Source organism: Stenella coeruleoalba (genome assembly GCF_951394435.1).
Source record: "Stenella coeruleoalba genome assembly, chromosome: 1".
NCBI classification, from domain to species: Eukaryota; Metazoa; Chordata; class Mammalia; order Artiodactyla; family Delphinidae; genus Stenella; species Stenella coeruleoalba.
Window position 1 is genome coordinate 42,002,666 of NC_137169.1, and position 25,190 is coordinate 42,027,855.

The 25,190-nt window shown below is 34.0% G+C and overlaps 1 pseudogene across 1 annotated transcript; it reads right to left on the reverse strand.

Moving 5' to 3' along the window:
• Positions 1-22,828: 22,828 nt before the first annotated feature.
• On the reverse strand, positions 22,829-23,978 carry LOC307184550 (rhomboid-related protein 2-like; annotated as a pseudogene). The gene has a single exon. The product of its transcript is annotated as a rhomboid-related protein 2-like (transcript).
• Positions 23,979-25,190: the final 1,212 nt, after the last annotated feature.

Consider the following 25,190-nt stretch of genomic DNA (forward strand, 5'->3'; position numbering starts at 1 on the left):
AGAGGTGAGCTGGCGGCGGGACCGGGCGCGGCGGCTGGAGCAACTCCATGCCCAAAGCCAATGCCAGCACTCCCCCTCCCCCCGTGACAGCTGAGGACAGCCGGGCTCCGAGCCTCGCGTCCAACAGCGAGGAGGCAAATGCCTCTCAGGCTTCTCACCCGCTTCGACTGCTCGGAAAGTCCTATGGTGTTGCCTTTCCCCCACAAATTACTAGACGTCCAGAACTGAAAATGCACGTTCATTCGGAAAGACCCTTAGCTTGAAACACTCAGAATTGCAGGCCCGTCGGGACTTTGGGTGGGGCTGGGACGCGCAAAACACCTAGAAGTGGTCGTGTTTTTTGAACCCGGAATAGATCCGACAATCGAGTATGGCTCTTCAGCAGTGCCTGAAAAGAATAAAAACTCCCCAGATCTGAATATTCACTTGGTAAATCAAGGTTCCAGTGAAATGTTTTGCCATCTGCTATAGAAACATTGTGCGAGCTTCAGGTGTTAGGATGTGGGTTTGGAATTTTCTGTGCTGTCTTTAATCCTGAAAGACATTAAATAACAGCATGGTAACACACCCGGCAAGTGAGCAGAGGTTATCCTTGCCACCACAGCACCTGCAAAAGCACAAGTGGAACTCCTTCCTGAGTTCTAAAATGGCTTCTGGACCGTCCAGAGGTACCAGCACATACGAGGAGGGGGACGGGGGAATGAAGGAGTTTGTACATTTTTAAAAACTACACAGATATTATTAGACTTAGAGTGTTCCACCTCACCTCTCCTTTCTCCCAGTCCCCATTGGTCAAGGAAGAATTTTAGTGTAGGCCTATTCAATAATTCTACATTCAGCCTTTTTCTCTTCCCTCCTCCCTCCCCTCCCCCCCAAAAAACCAGTCAGCCAAAAACATCAGCTCTTTTGGGGAGGAAGTAAAAAAACCACCAATCCTTATCCAAACCACCCGTCATTTCTTTTGAGCATAAAGAAGAAATCCTACAGATAACCTATACTATGAAAGAAGAAATAATTTACCAGGACCTCAAATGCATTCAGTTGGTATAATTAAAGTGCTATCAATTAGCTTTTAACATTAAAATAATGGGACAGTTTCTAGAACTGATAGGTGAAAAGCTAAAAAAAAACTCCATTGAAATGTTTGGAGACGGAAGCTTCTGCTCTTCTTTATATTTCATCAGTACAGTAGTTACTTGGAAAAAAACCTCATACTTTATCTTGACCATATAAAGCAGTATCATGCTGACTAATTTTATTTTAGTTATATGCCTTAGTTTTTCAGATTAGTTACAAGAATAGTGAAGGTTCACATATAAAGCAAAACTGACATCTTTTAATGTTAACATTTTAATTTAGAAATGCAACTAAATTATCACAATTATATTAAAGTACAGTCCACTCCCTTGTTTCTTCTAAGTGTACAGTTTGCACAACTTGCTGGTAAAGAAATCTGTCCTGAGTTTAAAATGTATGCCTTGGAAACATGACTTCCTAAAGTAAAAACTAACTCACTGTTCTTTAGGAATAATTATTCTATAATTTGGCTATTCTGTGTATAGCTAATGTAACAGTATCTCCTTTTACATTTTGGATCTATTGTAAAAGCCATTTGGGCCCAAATTGTTCTTGCTCCAAAATTTTCTCCTTCAGATATTTTTACTAAGAAGTGACTGTCCTCAGTGATGCAGCAGCATTCTGCTGCTCATTCTGCTAATTCAAGAACTTGAGACCAGACTTATACACGCCATTTAAAAGGAAACATTCATTTCTTCTTTTGTCCAAGTTCAGAACAGATGTGAATGAACGTTAACATTTGAAAGGCCTAGAATAATTAATTTGCAAATCAGTTATTATAGTTGATGATTCAAGATGAAATTTTTAAAGCCTTATGTATCAGAAGAAAAAGTGAGATCAAATTATTAAGTTAAGCAGCATTTGATGATGATTAATAGTACAATATTCCCTACCTCAGTATTCAAATAAGCAATAGTGTGTATTGTGGTATGATTTTTAACTGTGAAACATAACACTCATCATATATAAAAGGAATTGAAGTCCAGAATATCTTTTTTCAGTATTAAGTAAAATATAATTAAAACACATTAGCTAAAAAAAAAAAAAAAAAAAAAAAAAAAAACCACTACACTATCACCTATATTTTTGGCTGTTCCCATCTTTCTTTCTTTTTTTTCTACTTCTTTTACTTTTTTGCCTCTACATTATAGGTGATGAACAAAAATAGCATGTAGAAAAAGGTTTCCAATCCTCCTTTATTCCTGCTGCCTCAGCCATCTACTTCTCCATTCACAAACATTACTTCAACTTTAAAAACCATGTTTTGTGATGCTAAAAAGTAATTATTCCCATTAATTAAAATGTATCATAGGCCTATAAGTGAAAAAGCATTGTCTGTATTTTATTTAAAATAAAGTGAAAGAAGTGTGGACATTAGGTTGTAGCAAGTGTGTATTTATGTTTTGAATATTAATTGTCAGAATCTTAAAACACATTTAATATTTTGATATAACATATGCTAAGATTAACAGTTTAGAATCAAGATCTAGAAAATATTAAATTTAATTTCTGGTCTTTCTTTGCAAAATAATTTAATATATTTTAATTTGCCATAGTAAGATAAGGCTAATTGTTTTAAGTAATAAAAAGTTAAAATGTTGATACTTTTAGGAAAATATGAAGAGAGGACTATGATATCAAATCCAAAGCAATGTTTTTTTTTAAAATAAATTACTCCTACTGGTAAATTATATACTCTAATTGTAGTGGTTATTATTTTATAATTAAATTTTGCACTTGGCACATAGACCAAAGTTCTCTATGTTTATCTGTAAGCATATAGTTGGTTATGCAGGTAATCCAAATAATACTTTGTGGTCCTGCTCTATATGAGTATTTTATGTATATATATGTATATTTAGATATTTCTTACTAACGTTCAGTACTGAATAAATAGATATTTTGAAGAAATACTACCAGTTCACTTCATATTGCTATTTTTAAGATGTTAAATTATGATCTGCTACAGAAATATAGGCTGATAATTTTTTAGATATAGGTAAGATCCAGGGAGGGATAGAAATTAAAATCTTAGAACTGAAAACATTGATGCAGGTCCTAGTTCCACCTAGGTATTGTTTCAAATTTTTATCATGAGGCAAATATATATGAAACCACTTAACATCCACAATTAATGTAATCAAATTTGAAATATTAGAAACAGAACTGTGATAGTGCTAAGAGGAAGAACGGACATTTCAAGTTTTAGATAGCCATGCCTGTGGGTTAATTTAATATCAATTACATGATGGGTAGTTTGCTAAATAATCCAAAAGCAAGGACAAAACAAGACCAGTAAAAGATATTTGCCCAATAATTCAAAAGCAGGGCAAACAAGACCAAAAAAAATTTTTTTTTCCCATTATACCACCATAGGAAATATAAACAAATTAATGTGCTTGGTATGGATAATTTTACAGTTTCCAGTGAAGTGTGCTACTTTTTCACTTGGATAATGCTTTAAAAACACAGCTAGAAAATAACCACTTATTATTTATGGTCATATTTTTAAATTACATATATGTTTTACTTAAATACAAAAATATATATTCTGTCCAAAAGTAGCAAGTTCAACACCATTCTGAAAGGGTGAGTGGATACAGCTGGACATCTGGACTAGACTGAGGGGCTGTTTAATGTGCAGCCCGAGTAGGGCCACTAGGGAGAGAGTACCGAACTGTCTGAATGCTGGCTAATTTGCTTAAGAGTAGTCAAAATGGCTCTGAGGTAGTATAAATTGCCTACAGTTGTTTAAATACACCATGTACCTAATGGAAAAGCAAATAACTTTATATAAAGACAGTTAAAAGAAGGAATATATATATTTTTGCATCCAGAGGGACATCACAAACGTCATGGGGAAATATTAATGTAGCAATATAAAAGAGAACTGTACATAATAACATCAGCTGAAGATAAATGATTGCTTTCATTTCTTTAAAAAGGCTTTTTTATTATGTTTTAAATATTTAAAATGCACAGTTCTTCAAACATATGACTAATATCTGTAAAATATACAACACATACTAATTTATTAATATTCTAATTTTTAAATTTTTCTCAAAAAAGTAATCCAAAGTACCTATTGAAAGATCATGCACCATACCCTAAAATCAGCAAATAAAGTTTGAGGCTTAGCAATATAAAAGAATTGTAAAGATCAGTGCTTTCTAAGGAAAATGTTCTGTCTTGAATTATCAAGATAAAGATCTGGGAATTTTCAGCAGCACATTTTGTCTTCTATGAACTAAATATGATTATATTTAGAATCAACATAAGATTTATTTAACATTTCTACAGTAAAGTAATATTTTATATCATCATTTTGAGTTTAAATATATAGGATTTAAACAACAGAACTCTGTATAGACATTGTGAGGTTTCTCCTTACTTAGCAGTAGGACAGACTAAAGAGAAATCAGATCAAAACACAAAATTCAGATGTAAGATTCAAGTTAAAGAACAACAATGATATTAAATCAACCAACAGAAGAATTGTCTCACACGAAAATCTTCCATTACTTTGGGGAAAAGGAGTGATAGGAAAAAATATTTAAATCCTTTTCCGTTAGATTAAAAGATTACTGGTTTCTTATTCAATATTGTTGGAAATAAAATCCTAAATATTTAGGAAAGGGATATGAACATGCTGAAAAGCAAGTGAGTCTCTTGCTTTAGGAAGAGTTTAGGAAGTGTGATAGTAATTGATCTGAGAGGATTCTCCGAAGATATTTTAATATAGGTGTGAACATGTCAGCATATAAAAAGTACTAAATATATTGAATTTTGTCATCATCTAGTAGGCTGTTAAATCATGTGTACACAAAGAAAATAGGAGATACTTTAGTAATTGTCTCTTCTTTTGTACTAAGAAGTAATTGTACTTCTTAATTTATACATATATTAATTCAACTTACATTTCAGTAAGAGGAGAGAGAAAAGAAACACAAAATCAAGCAAGTTAATAAATCAATATCTATTAGTTAGTCTCTATATTACCTAACTTAATATTCATAACCCCCTCAGGCATTGGGCTTTATTCTCCCATTTTTACAAATACGAAACTCAGATTTAATGATGTTGAGTAAATTGTCCATGTCACAGGCTGGTAATTTATAGCATAAGGATACAAACTCATTTCTTTTATTACTTCATTATAGCCAGATGGAAAGATCTTTCAGAGAAATTACCACAGATCAGTCAACTCAATAATCACATATTAAGGACCCATCATTATAGTTGCTTAATAGGTTTACAATTTGGGGGCTAATTATATCCAAAGCTTTCCACATCTGCAAAATGGGGGTAATAATACCTAATTTGTCATGTTGTTGTAAAAAATAAATGAAGTATGTGTAAATTTCCTTGCACTCAGCAAGCCTTTAATAAATGGGAACTATTATTATGGGGACTCTAAAGTAACAGAAAATCCATTCTTGACCCCAAGGAACTTAAAAACTATTTGGGTAGATAAAGTTCACATGTGGCATACATATAACAAGTGGAAAGCAAGCAAGGTATAAGCAAGTACATGGTAGTATGTGATATAGATTGCACCAAAAGAGCAAACTTATTACCAAACATCTTATTAGACTTATGATATTGATTTGAAGATCCTATAGTGGAAAATTTCCTTTATTGAGAAGTAAAAGGAAAAGCCACCTCAAAATAATTGACTTCTTCTAGCATGTACTCTCTGAAGGTGTTTATCCAACAAATATAGCAGGTGAACAATGGAAAGTGACTGCATGGACAGAAAATATAAAAAACATACATACATAGGTATTTTGAAAGGTATCTTTCATTATTTTTGAATAAGTGACTATGATATTCTGACTCAAATGGGAATAGAAAAATACCTAGGAGTTTCATAATCATTACATAATGGAATCCATAATAAGTAGTAGAGGATAGTGAGTGAATGGCTTCAGGGCCAAATAAACTCTATTTCTAACTCTGGTACTTACTATGTACCTCACCTTGGAACAGGCACTTAACCTTTCTAATCCTCATTTCCTCATTTGTAAAATGGGTATAATAATAATTACTTCACATGGTTGTAATAATTAGGAATAATATTTATTAATAAGTCATTTAATACTTTAACATAGAAAACTTGGAAGGCTATAAAACAACAGGTTTCCTAGATTTAGTTATATTAATAAGAAAGAAAAGAAAATCCCTCTTAGGTGAACATAACCTTGAGTAACACAGACATTTGTGGATTAAGAATAAAAACTTTGAATTTAGACTTAAAGTCATCACTCCAAGCACCTATGCATGTGACCAATATACAAGTACATTCAGTTTAATAACCACACTTATTAAAAACCCATTATATGTGAGGTATTTTTCCATATGCCGAGTATATGAAGGTAAGACATCATCTCAGCCCTCAAGGAACTAGTGAGAGAAACAATATACCTTATATGGAGTATAATAGGATATTAGGCATAATGAAGGTACAAAATAAATAATAAATTAGATTTGGAAAGTAATAAGTACCTTTGAGAAACCAAACTCCATTTTCAGAAAGCTAACTCTAGAAGAGTCAAGTAGACTTTCATTTCCAACAAAATGAAGACTAGATTTCCTTTAAAATCTTACCAAAACAAAACAGATAAACTGATGGATAAAAATTTTTTTAAACATATTTTGGAATTCAGAGTTGCACTGGTAAGAAGGTATGGGAAATTTACAGAGACCAAAAATGAGGGAAAGTGAGTCCTGATGCCAGGTGCTCTGGGGGGCATCCACTGATCTCTAGGGTGTTACTTTGCTGGGGCTGCTATAACAGAGTATCAAAAACTGAGAAGCTTAAACAACAGAAATTTATTGTCTCACACTTTAAAGCCTAGAAGTCTGAAATCAGGTTAGTTTATTCTGAGGGCTGAGGGAAAATCTATTCCATTCCTTTCTCCTAACTTCTTGTAGTCTGAGGCATAACTTGGATAGTAGATGCTGTTCTCCCTGTGTTTTTGCATTGTCTTCCCTCTTTGTGTGTCTGCCTCTGTGTCCAAATTTCCCCTTTTTATAAGAATACCAGCCATAATGAATTAGGGCCCACCCTAATAATCTCATCTTAACCTGATCATCTGGTAAGACTCTATTTCCAAACCAGAACACATTCACAGGTACTGGAGGTTAGGACTTCGACATCTTTTAGGGGGGCAAAATTCAACCAGTAACACCTGGTAACCTCAAGTTTTAGTTTTAAGGAGACTCAAGGAGAAGATAAAAGACAATGCTTAGGGCAATTGTGAGGTGGAAAGACTGACAGAAGCCCCCATTATAAAGCTAGAAGCCCCAAAGGGTAATACACTGAAGGAAAACTCAAAGTAAATGTCAAAATATTTTGCCCGTTTTTATTGTTTGTTTTTTTGTTTTTACTTTCTTATTATTGAGTTTTGAGAGTCCTTTGTATATTCTGGATACAAGTCTTTTATCAGATATGTGCTTTGTAAATATTGTCTGCTAATCTGTGGCCTGTCTTTTCATTTAACCATGTCTTTTGAAGAGAAGTTCATTTAACCATGTCTTTTGAAGAGAAGTTTTTAATTTAATGTAGCACAATTTATCAATTTTTTTCTTTTCTGGTTCATGCTTTGTGCGATCCAAGAAGTCTTTGCCTAAACCAGGGAAATAAAGTTTTTCTCTTAGAAGTTTCATAGTTTCAGAATTTACATTTAGATCTGTGATCTATTTTAAGTAAGTTGTTGTATATGGTATGAGGAAAGGGTTAAAGTTTTTTCTTAAAAAAACTTTTTAAGACTGGATATACATATACAAACTGCATATGTATATCCAGTTATTCCAGGATCATTTGTTGAAAATACTATCCATAACCACTGAATTATCTTGACGTCTTTGTGGAAAAATCAATTGACCATCTATATGTAGGTCTAATTCTGACTTTCTATTCTGTACCATTGATCTATATGTCTATCATTATACAAATATTATAGTCTTGATTATTATAGCTTTATAATAAGTCTCAAAATCAAGTAGTGTGAGTTCTGCAAGTGTTCTTTTTCAAAGTTAATTTTGATATTCCAGGTCCTTTGATTTCTATATACATTTTCAAATTTTAGATTTAACATGTCAAATTCTCAAAAAATGATTAGGATTATATTGAATCTATAAATCAATTTGGGGAAAATTGATATCTCAACAATTTTGAGTCTTTTGACCATGAATATCTCACTACTTATTTAAGTTTAAACATTTCTTTCAGTAATATTTTGCCACTTTTAGTATACAGTTTTTATACATTTTACCAGACTTGCTCCTAAGTATTTCACATTTTTTATGCTATTTACATTTCAATTTGCAGTTTTTCATTGCTAGCATATAGAAATATGACTTTTGTATACTAACATTATATCCTGTAATCTTGCTAAACTCACTAATTATTCTAGTTTCTTTTTTTTTTGTAGATACTTTTTAATTTTCAACATAGATAATCATGTGTCTGTAAATAAAGACAGGTTAATTTTTTTTTCCTGTCCAATCTGTATGCCTTTTATTTCTTTTTCTTGCCTTGCTGCAAGGCTATGACCTCCAAAGCAATGTTAAATAGGAGTGGAAAGAGTGCACATTCTGGCTTTATTCCTGATCTTAGAGGGAAAGCACTCAGTCTTTCACTATGATGCTAGTTCTAGATTTTTCACAGATGCTTTTTTATCAGTTTAAGGAAGTTTCCTTCTATTCTTAGTTTGCTTTCAGTTTAAAAAAATCATAAATGAATGTGGAATTTGTCAAATTTTTCCTGCTTTTATTGAGATGATTGTGGTTTTTTTAGCCTGTTTAAAATGTGAATTACACTGATTTTCAAATATTGAATCAACCTTGCATTCCTAGGAGAAATCTCATTTGGTCTTGACGTATTTTACTTCTTACATATTGCTGGTTTTGATTTACAAATATTTTGTTAAATATTTTTATGTTTCTGTTCATGAATGTTATTGGCTTATAGCTTTGTTTCCTCTTGACATCTTGAAATAGATAGAATATTTGTGTCCCCCACTTCCATAAATTCATATGTTGAAACCTGATGCTCAATGTGATGGTAGTAGGAGATGGAGCCTATGGGAAGTGTTTAGATCATGAGAGTAGACCCCTCATGAACAGGATTAGTGTTCTTTTAAAAGAGACATCCCCAGAGCTCCCTAGTCTCTTTCACCTATGAACTAGAAAGCAGGCCTTCACCAGACATTGAATCTGCTAGAACCATGGTCTTGGACTTCCCAGCCTCCAGAACTCTGAGAAGTTTCTGTTGTTGGGAATTCCCCAGCGGTCCAGTGGTTAGGGGACTTTCACTCCTGAGCCAGGTTCAATCCCTGGTCAGGGAACTAAGATCCCACAAGCAGCGCCACACAGCCAAAAGACAAACAAAAACCAACAACAACAACAACAAATTTCTGCTGTTAATAAACCACCCAGTTTATGGTATTTTGTTATAGCAGCCTGAAGAGATAAGACATATCTTTCTCTGGTTTTGGTACTACGGTAATGCTGACCTCATAAAATGAGTTGGGAAGCGCTCCCTCTTATTCTATATTATGAAAGAATTTATATAGAATTAGTATTATAACTTCCTTAAATATCTGGTAGAATTCACTGAGGAAGCCCTCTGGGCCTGGAGTCCTCTTCATGACAAAGTTTTTATCTACAAATTCAAAATTTAAAATAGATACAGGGCTATTCAGGTAATCTGTTATTTAGTAAGCTTTGTTACTTTGTGTTTTTCAAGGAATTTGTCCATTTTATTTTTGTTGTTAAATTTGTTGAAAATACGTTGGTCATAATATTGCCTTATTTTTTATGTCTGTAGTATAGGCAGTTACATCCTCTTACATCCCTAATGTTGGCAATTAATATCTTCTCTCTCTTTCATTCATTTATTTTGATCAATTGAAGATATCATCGTACTGAACTTTTCAAAGAACCAGCTTTTGACTTCATTGATTTTCTTTATTGTTTTTCTGCTTTCGGTTTCAGATTTCTGCTCTTACCTTTATTATTTTCTTCTTTTTGCTTGCTTTCAGTTTAATTTGCTCTTATTTTCTTTTTTTATTTGAAGTTTAGTTGACTTACAGTATTGTGTTAGTTTCAGGTGACAGCACAGTGATTTAGTATTTTTACAGATTATACTACATGATAGGTTATATTAAGATAATGGGTATAATTCCCTGCGCTATACAGTATAGCCTTGTTGCTTACCTATTTTATGTATAGTAGTTTGTATCTGTTAGTCCCATACTCCTAATCTGTCCCTTCCCTGTTCTCGCTCCCATTTTGGTAACCAGAAGTTTGTTTTCTATATCTGTGAGTCTCTTTCTGTTTTGCATATACATTCATTTGTATTATTTTTTTAGATTCCACATATAAGTGATATCATACAGTATTTGTCTTTGTCTAATTTACTTCACTAAACATAATATTCTCTAGGTCCACCCACATTGCTGCAAATGGCAGTATTTAATTCTTTTTTATGGCTGAGTAATATTCCATTTTATATATATACTGAATCTTCTTAATCCAATCATCTGTTGATGAGCACTTGGGTTGCTTCCATGTCTTGGGTATTGTAAATAGTGCTGCTATGAACATAGGGGTGTATGTATCTTTTCAAATTTGCATTTTTATTTTTTCCTGATATGTACCCAGGAGTGGAATTGCTGGGTCATATGGTAGTTCTATTTTTAGTTTTTTAAGGAACCTCCATACTGTTTTCCATCGTGGTTGCACCAACTGACATTTCTACTAACAGTATACAAGCATTCCCTTTTCTCCACATCCTCTCCAACATTTGTTATTTGTAGACTTATTGATGATAGACATTCTGACCAGTGTGATGTGACACCTCACTATAGTTTTGATTTGCATTTCTCTAATAATTAGCAATGTTAAGCATCTTTTCATGTGCCTGCTAGCCATCTGTATGTCTTCTTTCCAAAAATGTCTATTCAGGTCTTCTGCCCATTTTTTGATTGGGTTGTTTGTTTTCTTGATATTGAGTTACATGAGCTATTTGTATATTTTGGATATTAACCCCTTGTTTGTCACATCATTTGCATTATTTGCTCTTGTTTTCTTAAAGTGGAAGCTTAGATTATTGATTTGAGATATTTCTTATTTTCTAAAAGAAACAGTTGTTTCTCAAATTACCCTGCATCCAAGAAATTCTGATATGCTCTGTTTTCATTTTCAGTCAATTAAAAATGTTCCTAATTTCCCCTGTGACTTTCTCTTTGATCCATGGGCTATTCCCACTATGGCCAGAAGATATGCTTTGTATTATTTAAGTTGAGATCAAATACGTAGGTCATATGAACAAATGTAAATGGGCTTGATTCACCTATTAAAAGAAAAAAATTTTCTGATTTCAGGACAAAAGTCAATCTATGCTTTATTTAAGATACATACCTAAAATTAAGTGAACCAGAAAGCCTAAACATAAAGGGATGGGCAAATATACACCAGGAAAATACAAATAATAAGAAAGTTTATGATCCTAACATCTGACAAATTAGAATTCATGCCAAAAATTATTAAATGAGACAAAGAAGAAAACTTTAATAATGACTAAAGACTACAATGCACAATGAAGTTATAAAAGTTATGAATTATATGAACCAAATAAGACAGCAACTTCATAAATAACTTACCGCCAGCTGCAAGGGGGGGGGTGGGTGTCTGCAGTTCTGGCAGTGGTTTCACTAGCCCCGTGCTCTACCAGCCCCACCTACTGTGTGTGTGTGAGAGCGTTTTAAATGTAAAACCCTTTCCAGCGTTGTAGAGGCCATGTCTGTGCTGGTCTTACTGACATACAATTATCACAAATAAATATTTTCATAGTAAAAAAAAAGAAAAAAAAGAACTTACCATCACAAATAAGTACCTATACAAGGTGCAAGGAGAAATAGACAAAAATGCACTAACATATGATTCTTAATCAAACACATGTCAATTTTAATAAAGATGTAAAAATTAAAAAGTCCTAAACAACCTAAAAAATATGGTAGCCCTAATGCATATATCAAACTTTACACTCTGATAATAGAAAATATACCTGCTTCTCAAATGAACATGAAACATTTATGAAAATTAGTCACATAGTGAGCAAAAAAAAAAAAAAACCCTCAACAAATACTATAAAGTAGATATATTACAAATAAGATTCTCTTATTCCAATTTAAGAAAACTAAAAATCAATAGTAACATATTTTCTCAGAAAACTTCTTCCAACTACATATATTATAACTCTCTAGCAAACAACTCTTGGCTGAAAAGGAAAATACAAATGAAAATCTCAGAATTTCTCAAAAAATAACAATAATGTCTAGATGTCAGAATCTCAGTCACATAATTAAAGTAGTGGTCAGAGGAAAACATCCTTAAACACTTACATCAATAAAAATGAATATATTTACATGAATTAATTTTTCAACTCAAGTACCTAGAAAAAGAAAATAAATCAAATGAAATCAGAGGGAGGACATAATAAATGTGAAAGCAAATATTACTGAGGTAGAATACAGAGAAACTATATAATAAATAAATTAAAATTTCTGTTTCTTTGGAGAAAGTCAATAAAATAGAAAAACCACTAGCTTAACCTAATCATGTGGGAGAAAGCACAAATACACAAAGTAAGAAATGACAAATGGGAAATAAACATTGATATAGAGAGTATCAAAACAAAAAATGAAAAACTATTTTGCACAATTCTATGCAAACATATTTGAGTGTAGTTAAAAACACATAATTGCTAGTAAAATAAAATTTACTCACATTGACCTCAATGTAGACAAAAAGCTTAAACAAGCCAATTTCCATAGAAAAAAACAGAGAAAATTACCAAAGAAGTATCTCTCAAAAAAGTATCAAGTCATATGTCTGACAGGCAAATTCTTCCAACCTCTCAAACACAAATAATGACAAGCTTACTTAAATTATTCCAGAACATAATAAAAGAAGGAAATTTTTTAAATGTTAAACTTGGTAAAGATAGGAGCAAAGAAAAATACTGTGGTAGGTTGAGTTATAAGACCAATTATTCACTGCTCCCTGTATCTATATCCTTTGCCAGGTAAATTTGTTATTCTTCTCACAAGAGGCAGACTGTACTTTCCAGCCCCTTGTATTTAGGCTCTCATAAGATTTGTGACTAATAGGCTAATAGGATTATATGAGTTAGCTTTTGCTAGTTAACCAACCACCCAAAAACTTAGTGGCTTAAAACAATTAGATTTATTATTGAACATGGTTCTGTGGATTGACTACAGGGTTCTTCTCATCTGGGCCAGTCACATAAGGCTGGAGAGACTAGGATGGTCTTTAAACATCTGAAAAAATATTCAACTTCATTCAAAATTAGATAAATGCAAAGTAAAAGTATAATTCTCACTGATAACTTTGGTAGAAAAAATTTTAATTTGGTAAAAAATGTACAGTGCATTCTGTTGGTGAGGCTATGGGGAAACAGGCACTCTATTCATTGCTGGTGGGAAAAAAATAATGGTACAAATTCTATGAAGTGAATTTGGCAACACGTAACAAAAGTACATATGCGTTTGGGTTTTAACCCTAGAATCTTAATTGTAGGAATTTAACCTGAAACTACACCTTCAAAATAGGAAGAATATATGTAAAGTATTTCATTATGTGTAAGTGTTTGTAACAGCATTACAAACAAACATTATTTGTAATAGCAAAATATTGTTACTATCCTAAATGTTCATCCACAAGAGACTAGTTAGAATAAACTGTAGCACATTTACACAATAAAGAATTATGCAGCCATTTAAAAGTTAGAAAGAGTGGTATAAACTTATTTGGAGTGATGAATGGATAAACAAAATATGATATATTCATAAAATGGAATATTTTCAGACATAAAAAGGAATGAAGTGCTGATACATGGTACAACATTGATGAACCTTGAAAACATTATGCTAAGTGAAAGGACCCAGACATAAAAGACTACGTATTGTATGATTCCATTCATATAAAATGTCCAGAATTGGCTATATACACAGAAAGTAGACTAATTCTTGTCAGGGGCTATTGGAGGGGGAAATAGGGAATGACTATCACAGGGTACAAAGTTCCTTTTAGGAGTGATAAAAATGTTCTTGAACTAAATAGTGGTGATTGCTACACAACTTGCAAATATGCCAAAATCACTGAATTGTTCACTTTATTAAAAGGGTGAATTTTATGATATATGAATTATATATAAAATCTTTTTAAAAAAGAGAAAGAGGGAGGCAAAACAAAAATCAAACAACAAAATACACCAAAACCCAGACATGTGTCTACTGCCCTTTACTTGATATAAAGATGATGATGAGTCCAAGTAGGACATGTTCTTTAGTTAGCTCCTTCTTGGAGTGCTAAGAAGAGGCCATTTCCTTATTTATTTCTCTCCATGAGAATGGGGAAATGTGTTTCTTTTTGTCACCTCACTATCCCCAGTTCCTACCGTGGTGCCTAGCACATGGTAGACACCCAGTAAATATGTGTTGAATGAAAAAGGAAAGTAGAATGAAGGAGAGAATTAAGAAATGCTATTTTGTAACCACCAGTGTAATAGTACTTAGTTAGAAACCATTGTATGAAAGTTGGCAGGGTAACAAGATATTTATGAAACCGAGCAGGACCCTGTGAGGCTCCTGGGCACGGAAGACCTTCCATGTCCCTTGTTTCTTATAGGGAATAGACTCCAGCCTTCATGACCTTCCTTGAGTTCCAAAGGGCATATTCGAACGGTTGCTAATCAGGGAAGGGAGGGGATGCAGAGACAAGGGAGGAGTAGTCAAGAAATAATGGTACAGACTTGGGGCAGGGTCCTGGTTCCACCTCAAGGGATACCTATAACAATATCTTTGAGCTCTTTACAGAACTAAAACCCCCAACAAATGGAAGATGCTAGCATTCTTCATTCCAGAGAAGACCATGTGAGGTCAGATTAAAGGAACCAGAGAAGCTCATCAGGAGACTACCTGAGACCAGATTAAAGGAGTGCAGGCCCTGCACACACCCTAATCCTTATCAGCAACCCTACCCTTGAACCATTGCTATAAAACTCCTCATCAAATCCTCCTGGGTGTGGGACACACAGTTTTTCAGGGCAGGAGTCTGCTGTGTCACCCTTTGCCTAGCAAAGCAATAAAGCTATTCTTCTCTACTTCACCAAAAACTCTGTCTCCAGGGTTCGATTCGGCACCGGTGCACAGAGGCCGACTTTTCAGCATCATTTACATGAACTCAGAGTATCACCCTTAAGATTACTTATTAATCCTAAAGGGGAAAACGTATTATTACAATGGAGAGACATTTTGGACATCACTTTAATCAAGTGATCAAACTTAGCATGAGTGTAATGGAATGAATTGACATTAAGTACCTCCTGATATGATACAGTGGGAAGAACACAATTTTACTCATGAAATTTCTTGCCAAGAATGTTTAGCCTGAGTCTAATTTTGAAAGCAATCAGACAAAAACAGATTGTGAGATATTCTGTGAGACAATTGGCTAGACCCTTTAAAAATATCAATGTTATCAAAGAAAAAAGCAGACAGGACTGTTACAGATTAAAAGTGATTAAAGAGATGACACATGCAGCAATAATGCATGGCCTTATCTTGGATCCTTGATTGAATAAAAGACAACTTTAAAGGACATTTTTGGACAACTAGGGAAATTTTAATGTGGACTGTATAATGGACAAGATTAACATATCAATGTTAAATTTCCTGGGTGAGATAATGGCATTGTGATTAGGAGAATATCTTTGTTAGAGGATACCAAAAGCTGGTTCTTTGAAAAGGTTAAAAATATTTATAAATCTTTTAGCTATGTTGATCAAGAAATAGCAAATATAAAAATTAATCATTACAGATTTTTAAAGGGTAACAGAAAAATTATGAACAAATTTATCTCAATAAATTCAACAACCTGAAAGAAAAGGACACATTTCTTCTTGAAGAAAACAGATAAATAAATTAACAAAATTGAATCAAGAAGAAATAAAAATTTGATGAGTTGAATAGCCTTTTAGCTATTAAAGAAATTGAAATCTTAGTTTAAAACCCTTATTCAGGGACTTCCCTGGTGGTCCAGTAGTTAAGAATCCATCTTGCAATGCAGGGGATGCTGGTTCGATCCCCAGTCAGGGATCTAAGATCCCACATGCTGTGGGGCAACTAAGCCCATGCGCCACACAACTAGAGAGCCTGTGTGCCGCAACTACAGAGCCCACACGCTCTGGAGCCTGCAGGCCACAACTAGAGAGAGAAGCCCGTGCACCACAACTAGAGAGAAGCCTATGCACCGCAACGAAAGATCCCGTGCGCTGCAACTAAGACTCAACAAAGCCAAAAGAAATTTTAAAAAAATTTGTGCAAAGGAAACTCCTGGCACAAATGACCTCACTGCTTTGACTTCATCAAGCTATTAAGGAAGAACCAAAGCTAACCTTACACAAACTCTTTCAGAAAATAGAGGAAGTAGAAATACTTTACAATTCATTTTATGACATCAGCATTACCCTGATACCAAAACTGGGTATCAGAAGAAAATAAAACTATAGAATATCTCTCATAAACATGGATAAAACACTTCTTAACAAAATATTAGCAGGTAGAATTCAGCAATATATAATATAGCTTGAGGAAGTAAAGTTTAGCCCAGAAATACAAGGTTGGTTTAACATTCAAAGGTCAATCAATTTAATTCACTATGTTAGCAGAATTCAGGAGAAAACATATAATCATCTCAATAGATGTAGAAAAAACATTTGAGGAACTCAATATCCATACATGATAAAAAGTAAAAAATAGTAATAAAATGGGGCTTCTTTAACCTCAACAGGTCATCTATGCAAAAATTACAACTAACCTCATATTTAATTATTAGTCTGAATACTTTCCCCCATCAGATCAACAACACAGCAAGGATGCGCTCTCTCACTGCTTGTATTCAATGTTGTATTTGTTATCCTAACAAGTGAAATAGTTAAGAAAAAGAAATAAAAGGCACAGACATTAGAAAAGAAGTTACTTACTAATAACACAAATTACTTACTGATAAACTTAACAAAATGTGTGCACAACCTATACATTTAAAACCACAAATATTGCCAATAAAATTTAGAAATAAATGGAGAGATATAATAGGCTCATGGATTGGAAAACTCAATACCACTAAGATGTTAATCTTCTCAAATTGATTAATGGATTCAACAGAATCACATTCAAATGCCTAGAGGATACTTTTTGTTAGAAATTGACAACCTGATTCTACAATTTGTATGAAAATGCAAAGTTCCTAGAAGAGTCAAAATAATTTTGAAGAGAAAAATAAAGTTGGAGGACTAACTACCTGATTTCAAGATGTACTATAAAACTTCACAAATATTTTACACAGCACAGGAAACCATATACAAAACAAAAAGATAACATACAGACTAGGAGAAAATATTTGCAAATGATGCAACCAACAAGGCCTTAATTTCCAAAATATTCAAACACCTCATACAACTCAATAACAAAAAAACATACAATCCAATCAAAAAATGAGCAGAAGACTTAAATAGACATTTCTTCAAAGAAGGCATACAGATGGGCAATAGGCACATGAAAAGATGCTCAACATCACTAATTATTAGAGAAATACAAATCAAAACTACAATGAGGTACCACCTCACACTGGTCAGAATGACCATCATCAAAAAGTCTACAAATAACAAAGGCTGGAGAGGGTGTGGAGAAAAGGAAATCCTCATTTACTGTTGGTGAGAATGTAAATTGGTGCAGCCACTATGGAGAACAGTTGGAGGTTACCCAAAAAACTAAAAATAGGTACTTGGTTAAGTCTCCATGCTTCCATGGCAGGGATACGGGTTCGATCCCTGGTTGGGGAACTAAGATCCCACATGCCACGTGGCATGGCCAAAACAAACAAACAAAAAAAACAGAAACAACTAAAAATAAAGTTGCCATATGATCCAGCAATCCCACTCTTGGGCATATATCTGGACAAAACTATAATCTGAAAACATACATGCACCCCTATGTCCATAGCAGCACTATTTACAATAGCCAAGACATGGAAACAACCTAAATGTCCATCGACAGATGAATGGATAAAGAGGATGTGATATATATATAATGGAATATTATTCAACCATAAAAAAGAATGAAATAATGCCATTTGCAGCTACATAGATGGACCTAGAGATTATAATACTAAGGGAAGTAAGTCAGAAAGAGAAAAACAAATATCATATGATATCACTTATATGTGGAATCTAAAATATGACACAAATGAACATATCTATGAAACAGAAACAGACTCACAGACATAGAGAACAGATTTATGGTTGCCAAGGGGAAGGAGGGGGTTGGATTGAGAGCTTGGAAATAGCAGATGCAAACTATTATATATAGAATAGATAAAAAACAAAGTCCTATTGTATAGCAAAGGGAACTATATTCAACATCCTGTAATAAGCCATAATGGAAAAGAATATGAAAAGGAATATATGTATATATGTATAACTGAATCACTTTTCTGTACACCAAAAACTAACACAATGTTGTAAATCAACTATACTTCAATTAAAAAACAACTATAATGGGAAATAATTTTTTTAAAAACTTCAGAAATAAAAGATATACAAATGGAAAAGGAAGAAGTAAAATTATCTCTGTCTGCAGATGATATATTATATGTAGATAACACTAAAAATTCTACACACACACACACTTTAGAGCTAATAAATCAGTTCAGCAGAGTAGCAAAGTTGCAGGATACAAAATTAACACACAAAAACCAGTTGCATTTTTATACACTATCAATGAACAATTCAAAAAGGAAATCAAAATAATAATTCCACTTACAATAGCATCAAAAAAGAATAAAATACTTAGAAATAAATTTAACTGGTCTTATACACTGAAAAGCAGAAAACACCACTGAAAGGAATTTAAAAAGAAAGGATTAAAGAAGGCATAAATAGATGGAAAGACACCCTATATTCATGGGTTGGAAGACTTAATATTGTTAAAATGACAATACTACCCAGAGTAATCTACCAATTCGATGCAATCTCTATCAAAATCCCAACTACATTTTTTTTTTCAGAAATAGAAAAACTCATTCTAAAATCCATATGGAATCTCAGGAGACTCCAAATAGCCCAAACAACCTTGAAAAATAAGAATGAAGCTGGAAGACTCACACTTCCTTATTTTAAAACTTACTACAAAGCTACTGTAATCAAAACAGTGTGGTACTGGCATGAGGATGGACATAAAAACCAATGGAATAGAATAAAGAGTGCCCCCACCAGCAAAAACACACACACACACAAAAAAGAGCCCAGAACTCTATTCTCACATATATGGTCAAATGATTTCAATAATGCTGCCAAGATCGTTAAATGAAAGAATAGTTTTTTCAACAAATTTTACTAGGAAAACTGTATATCCACATGCAAAAGAATTAATTTGGAGCATTACCCTACACCACATACAAAAATTAACTCAAAATGAATCAAAGACCCAAATGTAAGAGCTAAAACCATAAAACTCCTAAAATAAAACATAGAGTGAAAGCTTCATGACATTGGTTTTGGCAGTGATTTATTTGATACAACATCAAAAGCACAGGCAATAAAAGGAAAAATAAATTGAACTTCATCAAAATTAAAAACTTTTGTGAACCAAAGGACTCTATCGAGAGAATGAAAACACAACCCACAGATGAGAAAATATTTCCAAATCATATATCCAGAATTAATTGATAAGGGATTAATATCCAGAATATATAAAGAACTCCTACAACTCAACAACAACAAAAAATCCAGTTTAAAAATGAGCATAAGGGACCTACCTGGTGGTCTAATGGTTAAGAATCTACCTTCCAGTGCAGGGGACGTGGGTTCAATCCCTGGTTGGGGAACTAAGATCCTACATGCTGCGGGACAACTTAGCCCACGCACTTTAGAGCCCACATGCCACAACTACTGAGCATGCATACTCTGGAGCCTGCGCACCACAACAAGAGAGCCCACACACCATAACAAAAGAGCCTACATGCTGCAACAAAGATCCCATGTGCTGCAACTAAGACCCGATGTAGCCAAATAAATAAATAAATAATTTAAAAAATAAAAACGGGCATAGGACTCAAATAGACATTTCTCCAAAGAAGAAATACAAATGGCCAATAAGCACATGAAATGATGCTCAACATCACTGATCATTAGGGAAATGCAAATCAAAACCATGATGAAATGTCACTTTGCACCCATTAGGATGGCTATTATTTTTTTTAAAAAAAGGAAAATGACAAGTGTTGGTGAGGACATGGACAAATTGGAACTTTCATGCATTGTTGGTGGGAATGTAAAATAGTGCAGGTGCTATGGAAAACAGTTTTCATGGTTCCTCAAAAAGTTAAACAGAGAATTACCAGATGACCCAGCAATTCTACTACCAGGTATACACCCAAAAGAATTAAAAGCAGAGACTCAAACAGATACTTGTACCATGTTCACAGTAGCATTGTTTACAATAGCCAGAAGCCACAACCCTTGTCCATCAACAGTTAAATGGATAAGCAGAATGTGGTATATACATACAACAGAATATTATTCAGCCTTAAAAAGGAAAGAAATTCTAATACATGCTACAACAAGAATGAACCTCAGAAACAATATAAGTGAAGTCACCCAGGCACAAAATGATAAATATTGTGCGATTCCACTTATATGAGGTACTTAGCATAGGCAAATTCATAGAGACATAAAGTGGAATAGTGGTTACCAGGGGCTGGAGGGAGAAGGGGATGGGGAATTATTGTTCAATATGTACAGAGTTACTGGAAATAGTGGTGATAGCTGTACAACATTGTGAATGTAACTTAATTCCACTAAATTGTACTTATAAAAATATTTAAATGGTAATTTTTGTTGTATATATTTTACAATAAAAGAACAATCAAAAAATTCACTAATCAAAAAATTGTGATCTTGGTGTAAGGACAGATACATAAATCAATGAATCAGAATCGAATCTGCAGAAATACTCCTACGCAATTATGGCCAAATGATTTTCAACATACCAAGATAATTCAAAAGAGTAAGTTTAATATTTTTAACAAATGATATTTAAATGGGAAAAGTTAATCTTGACCCTTATAGCATACACAAAAGCTCAAAATGGATTTTAGGGAAATATATGCAAATCATATATTTGATAATGGACTTGTATCCAGAATATATAAAGAATTTTTACAACTCAATAATAAAAAGACAAATGACCAAATTTAAAAATGGGCATAAGTATTTTAATAGATATTTCTCTAAAGAAGATATGCTAATGGTTAGTAAGCACATGAAAAGATGCTCAATATCATTAGCAAATCAAAGTCACAGGGAGATACCACTTCACATACAGTAGGATGCTACAATCTAAAAGACTATGGTAAGTGTTGACAAGGATGTGGAGAAATTGAAATCCTCGTTCACTGTTGGTAAGAATGTTAAATAGTAGAGCCACTTTAGAAAACAGTTTGGCAGTTCGTCAAATTGTTAAACACAGAGTTACCATATGATCCAGAAACTCTGCTTGCAGTGTGTGTGTGTGTGTGTGTGTGTGTGTGTGTGTGTATATATAAGAAAAGTGAAAACATATGTTCACAAAAATTATGTACACAAACATTCATAGTAGCATTATTCATAATAGCCGAAATAGTGGATACAACTCACATGTTCATTAACCAACGAGTGAATAAACAAAATATGGTATATCCTTACAATAAGCAGAAGTTTTAAATTTTGATGAAGCCCTTTTATTATTTTTTTCTGTCATGGTTTTCAGGGTCCTCTCTGCAAAAACTTTGCTTAATTCATGATCATGAAGACATTCTCTTTTTTCTTCTTCTAATAGATTTAGCTCTTATATTTAAATCTGTTATCCAATATATCAGTGGTTGACAGATGGGTATTGAAGTCTCCAGCTATAATTGTGGATTTGTCCTTTCAGTTCTATCAATTTTTTCTTCACATGTTTTTCAGATCTGTTGTTTGGTGCATATGTATTTAGGATTACTGTGTCTTCTTGGCGGATTGATCATTATATAATGCATTTATCTGTCTCTGGTAATTGTCTTTGCTCTAAACTGTACTTTATCGATATTAATATAGCCATTGCTACTCTCTTTTAATTAATGTTTGTATGATGTCTCTTTCTCTATTCTTTTACTGTCAACCTGCCTAGATCATTATATTTGAAGTTTCTTTTAGACAGAAATATAGTTGGGTTATGTTTTTAAATTCACTCTGCCAAGCTCTGTCTACTAATTAGGTTTTTAAAAAAATATAAACCTAGTTATTTATTTTTGGCTGCATTGGGTCTTTGTTGCTGCATGCAGGCTTTCTCTAGTTGCAGTGAGCAGGGGCTACTCTTTGCTGCAGTGTGCGGGCTTCTCATTGTGGTAGCTTCTCTTATTGCAGAGCATGGGCTCTAGGCATGTGAGCTTCAGTAGTTGTGGCTCATGGGCTTAGTTGCTCCAAGGCATGTGGGATCTTCCTGGACCAGGGCTCGAACCCATGTCCCCTGCATTGGCAGGCAGACCCTTAACCACTGCACAACCAGGGAAGTCCCTACTAACTGGTATTTAGGCCATTCACATTTAAGGTAATTGTTGATCTGTTAAGTTGCCATTTTATTTTTTACCTTCTGTTTGTTCTCTCTGTTTTTCATTTTTCTGTTTTTCTTTCCTGACTTCCTTTGTGTTATTTGAAATTTTTAGAATTCCATTTTGATTTATCTATAGTAGTTTTTTTTTGACAGATGTGAAAAGTTTTTATTTTCAGCATAGAACATTATTTGTGGATTCTATCAAGCAATCTCTATACTATACCCTACTAGGAGAGCAAGTCTCTTTTAGAGGATACATACCCTCATGCAGCACGCCTGGGAAAAAGCCAATCTTTGGTTCTCACTTCCCTTTCCTTTTCTCTCTTCCTCTTCCCCCTCATGCACTCAGAAGAGCCCCTTCCTTAAACCCTAACTCCTTTTGTAAGTAGTCTTTGAAACCAACGACTTCAAGCGTGTTTTGTCCTCTTTATAAAATTGTTAGCATTTGCTGGGACTTCTCTGTTTCTTCATAGAGAGTTCTCCAGTTTTTTCCCAGATGGCTCTTTTTATTAATTGTTTTGTGTTAGGGGCAAGTCAGTTCGCTGGGGATAGGAAAATGCTGAAAAACACAGCAAATAAGACGCAAGCTAAATAAGCTGCAATTGCTATCCAAAACCTTGGATCTTTCAGCAGTGCCTTATCAAAGCAGCTGAACACGGTATAACCAATGGACATTCCAGCAAATCCACCTGCAATGTGAGCTGCAAAAGACACCAGGGACCCATTTGCAGGGACAAAGAACCTTCTGTAGAGAGCAAATCCCATGTCCGACACAATTATAAGGACGATGATGAGTAGTCTGATAATTCCAAAGGCAGGAATCATTTCTTGAAAATTCACTAGAACATTCATAAAATAGCCTCCCATCAGAGCATAGACTCCTCCTGAGCACCCACAAGAGATCTGAGTGGGTCAAAGATGAAGCTGGCAAGAGATCCTCAGCGATGCTGATGGAGATGATGAACACAGGAGTGGGAGGCAGTTAGCTCTTTCCAGGTATGTTCTTTGCAACGGTTCAGGAAGCATCCATTTTGAGACAATCCTGTGGACCATTTTAGGCTTGAAGGGATCTTTACCTGCCCTGTCCTCTCTCATTTTCTGCTCTTCCAGCTTTTCTTTCATCTCTCTATCCCTATTCAGATTCACATCCTCCTCCATCTCCAAATTATGAGCAGCAGCCATTGTCCTGGGTCCACCCTCCACACTGCCTTAGAAGGAGCCCATGCAAGTAGAAGTCTGAAGCTTAAGCTTTATTAGTTTCACAAGTAATCCAGCCAAAACAATCCTGCTAGTGTTGGAGGGTCTCCTGCAGAAGCGGGGGTGCAGCTGTGTCTCACCGCGAGGACAAGGACACCGGCAGCAGAAGTTCTGGGAAGCACTCCCCAGTGTGAGCCCTCCCAGAATCCGCCACCAGCCCCACCAAAGAGCCCGGGCAGGCTCCAGTGCCGGATCGCCTCAGCTATCTGTAATGGTTTTGAGTGCGTCTCTTTGTACAGTATTTTTAGGGATTGCTCTAGGTATACCTCATACATATGAAACTTATCATGGTCTACTTGATGTCTTCTTATCAGTTGAGGGGAGTACCTTCCTTTGTGTTTCTTTACACTCCCCCTTTTTATAATATAATTGTTTAAAATATTTCCTCTACAGATATTTATAACCACATCGGTGTAACAATTTTTGTTTCAGCTGTCAAACATGTTTTAGAAACCTCAAAAAAGAAGGAAAATCTATTCTATTAAACCATATATTGCTTACTATATTGTTTCATCCTTTCTGATGCTCTGAGGTTGTTTCTTTTAGTTTCTTCCATTCTGTTTAGAGAATTTCCTTTAACCATTCTTTTAGTGTAGATCTGCTGATAGTAATTTTTTAGCTTTCCTTCATCTGAGAATGTCTTGATTTTCCCTTCATTTCTTAAGGCCATTTTTGCTGGATGTAGGATTCTGGATTCAGAGTTCTTATCTTTGGCATTTGAAAAGTGTTGTACTACTTCTTTCTGGCCTCCGTGGCTTTTCATGAGAAATCCATTGTCATTTGAATTGTTTTTCTCTGATAGGCAAGGTGTTGTTTCTCTCTTTCCTTGCTTTGAAGATTTTTAATGTCTTTAGTTTTCAAAATTTTAACTATGATGTGTTTTGGTTTGGATTTCTTTAGGTTTACTTTGATACTTGAATATGTAGGTTTATGTTATTTGCCACATTTGGTAAGTTTTAAGCAATTATTTCTTCAAGTATTTTTTCAGCCATGTCTTCTTTCTCTTTTCTTTCTGGGACTCTAATGACATAAATATTAGATCTTTTGTTATAGTCCCACATATTCCTGAGGCTCTGTTCATTTTTTTAAGTCTATATTCTCTTTGTTGTTCAGACTGAGTAATTTCTATTGTTCTAT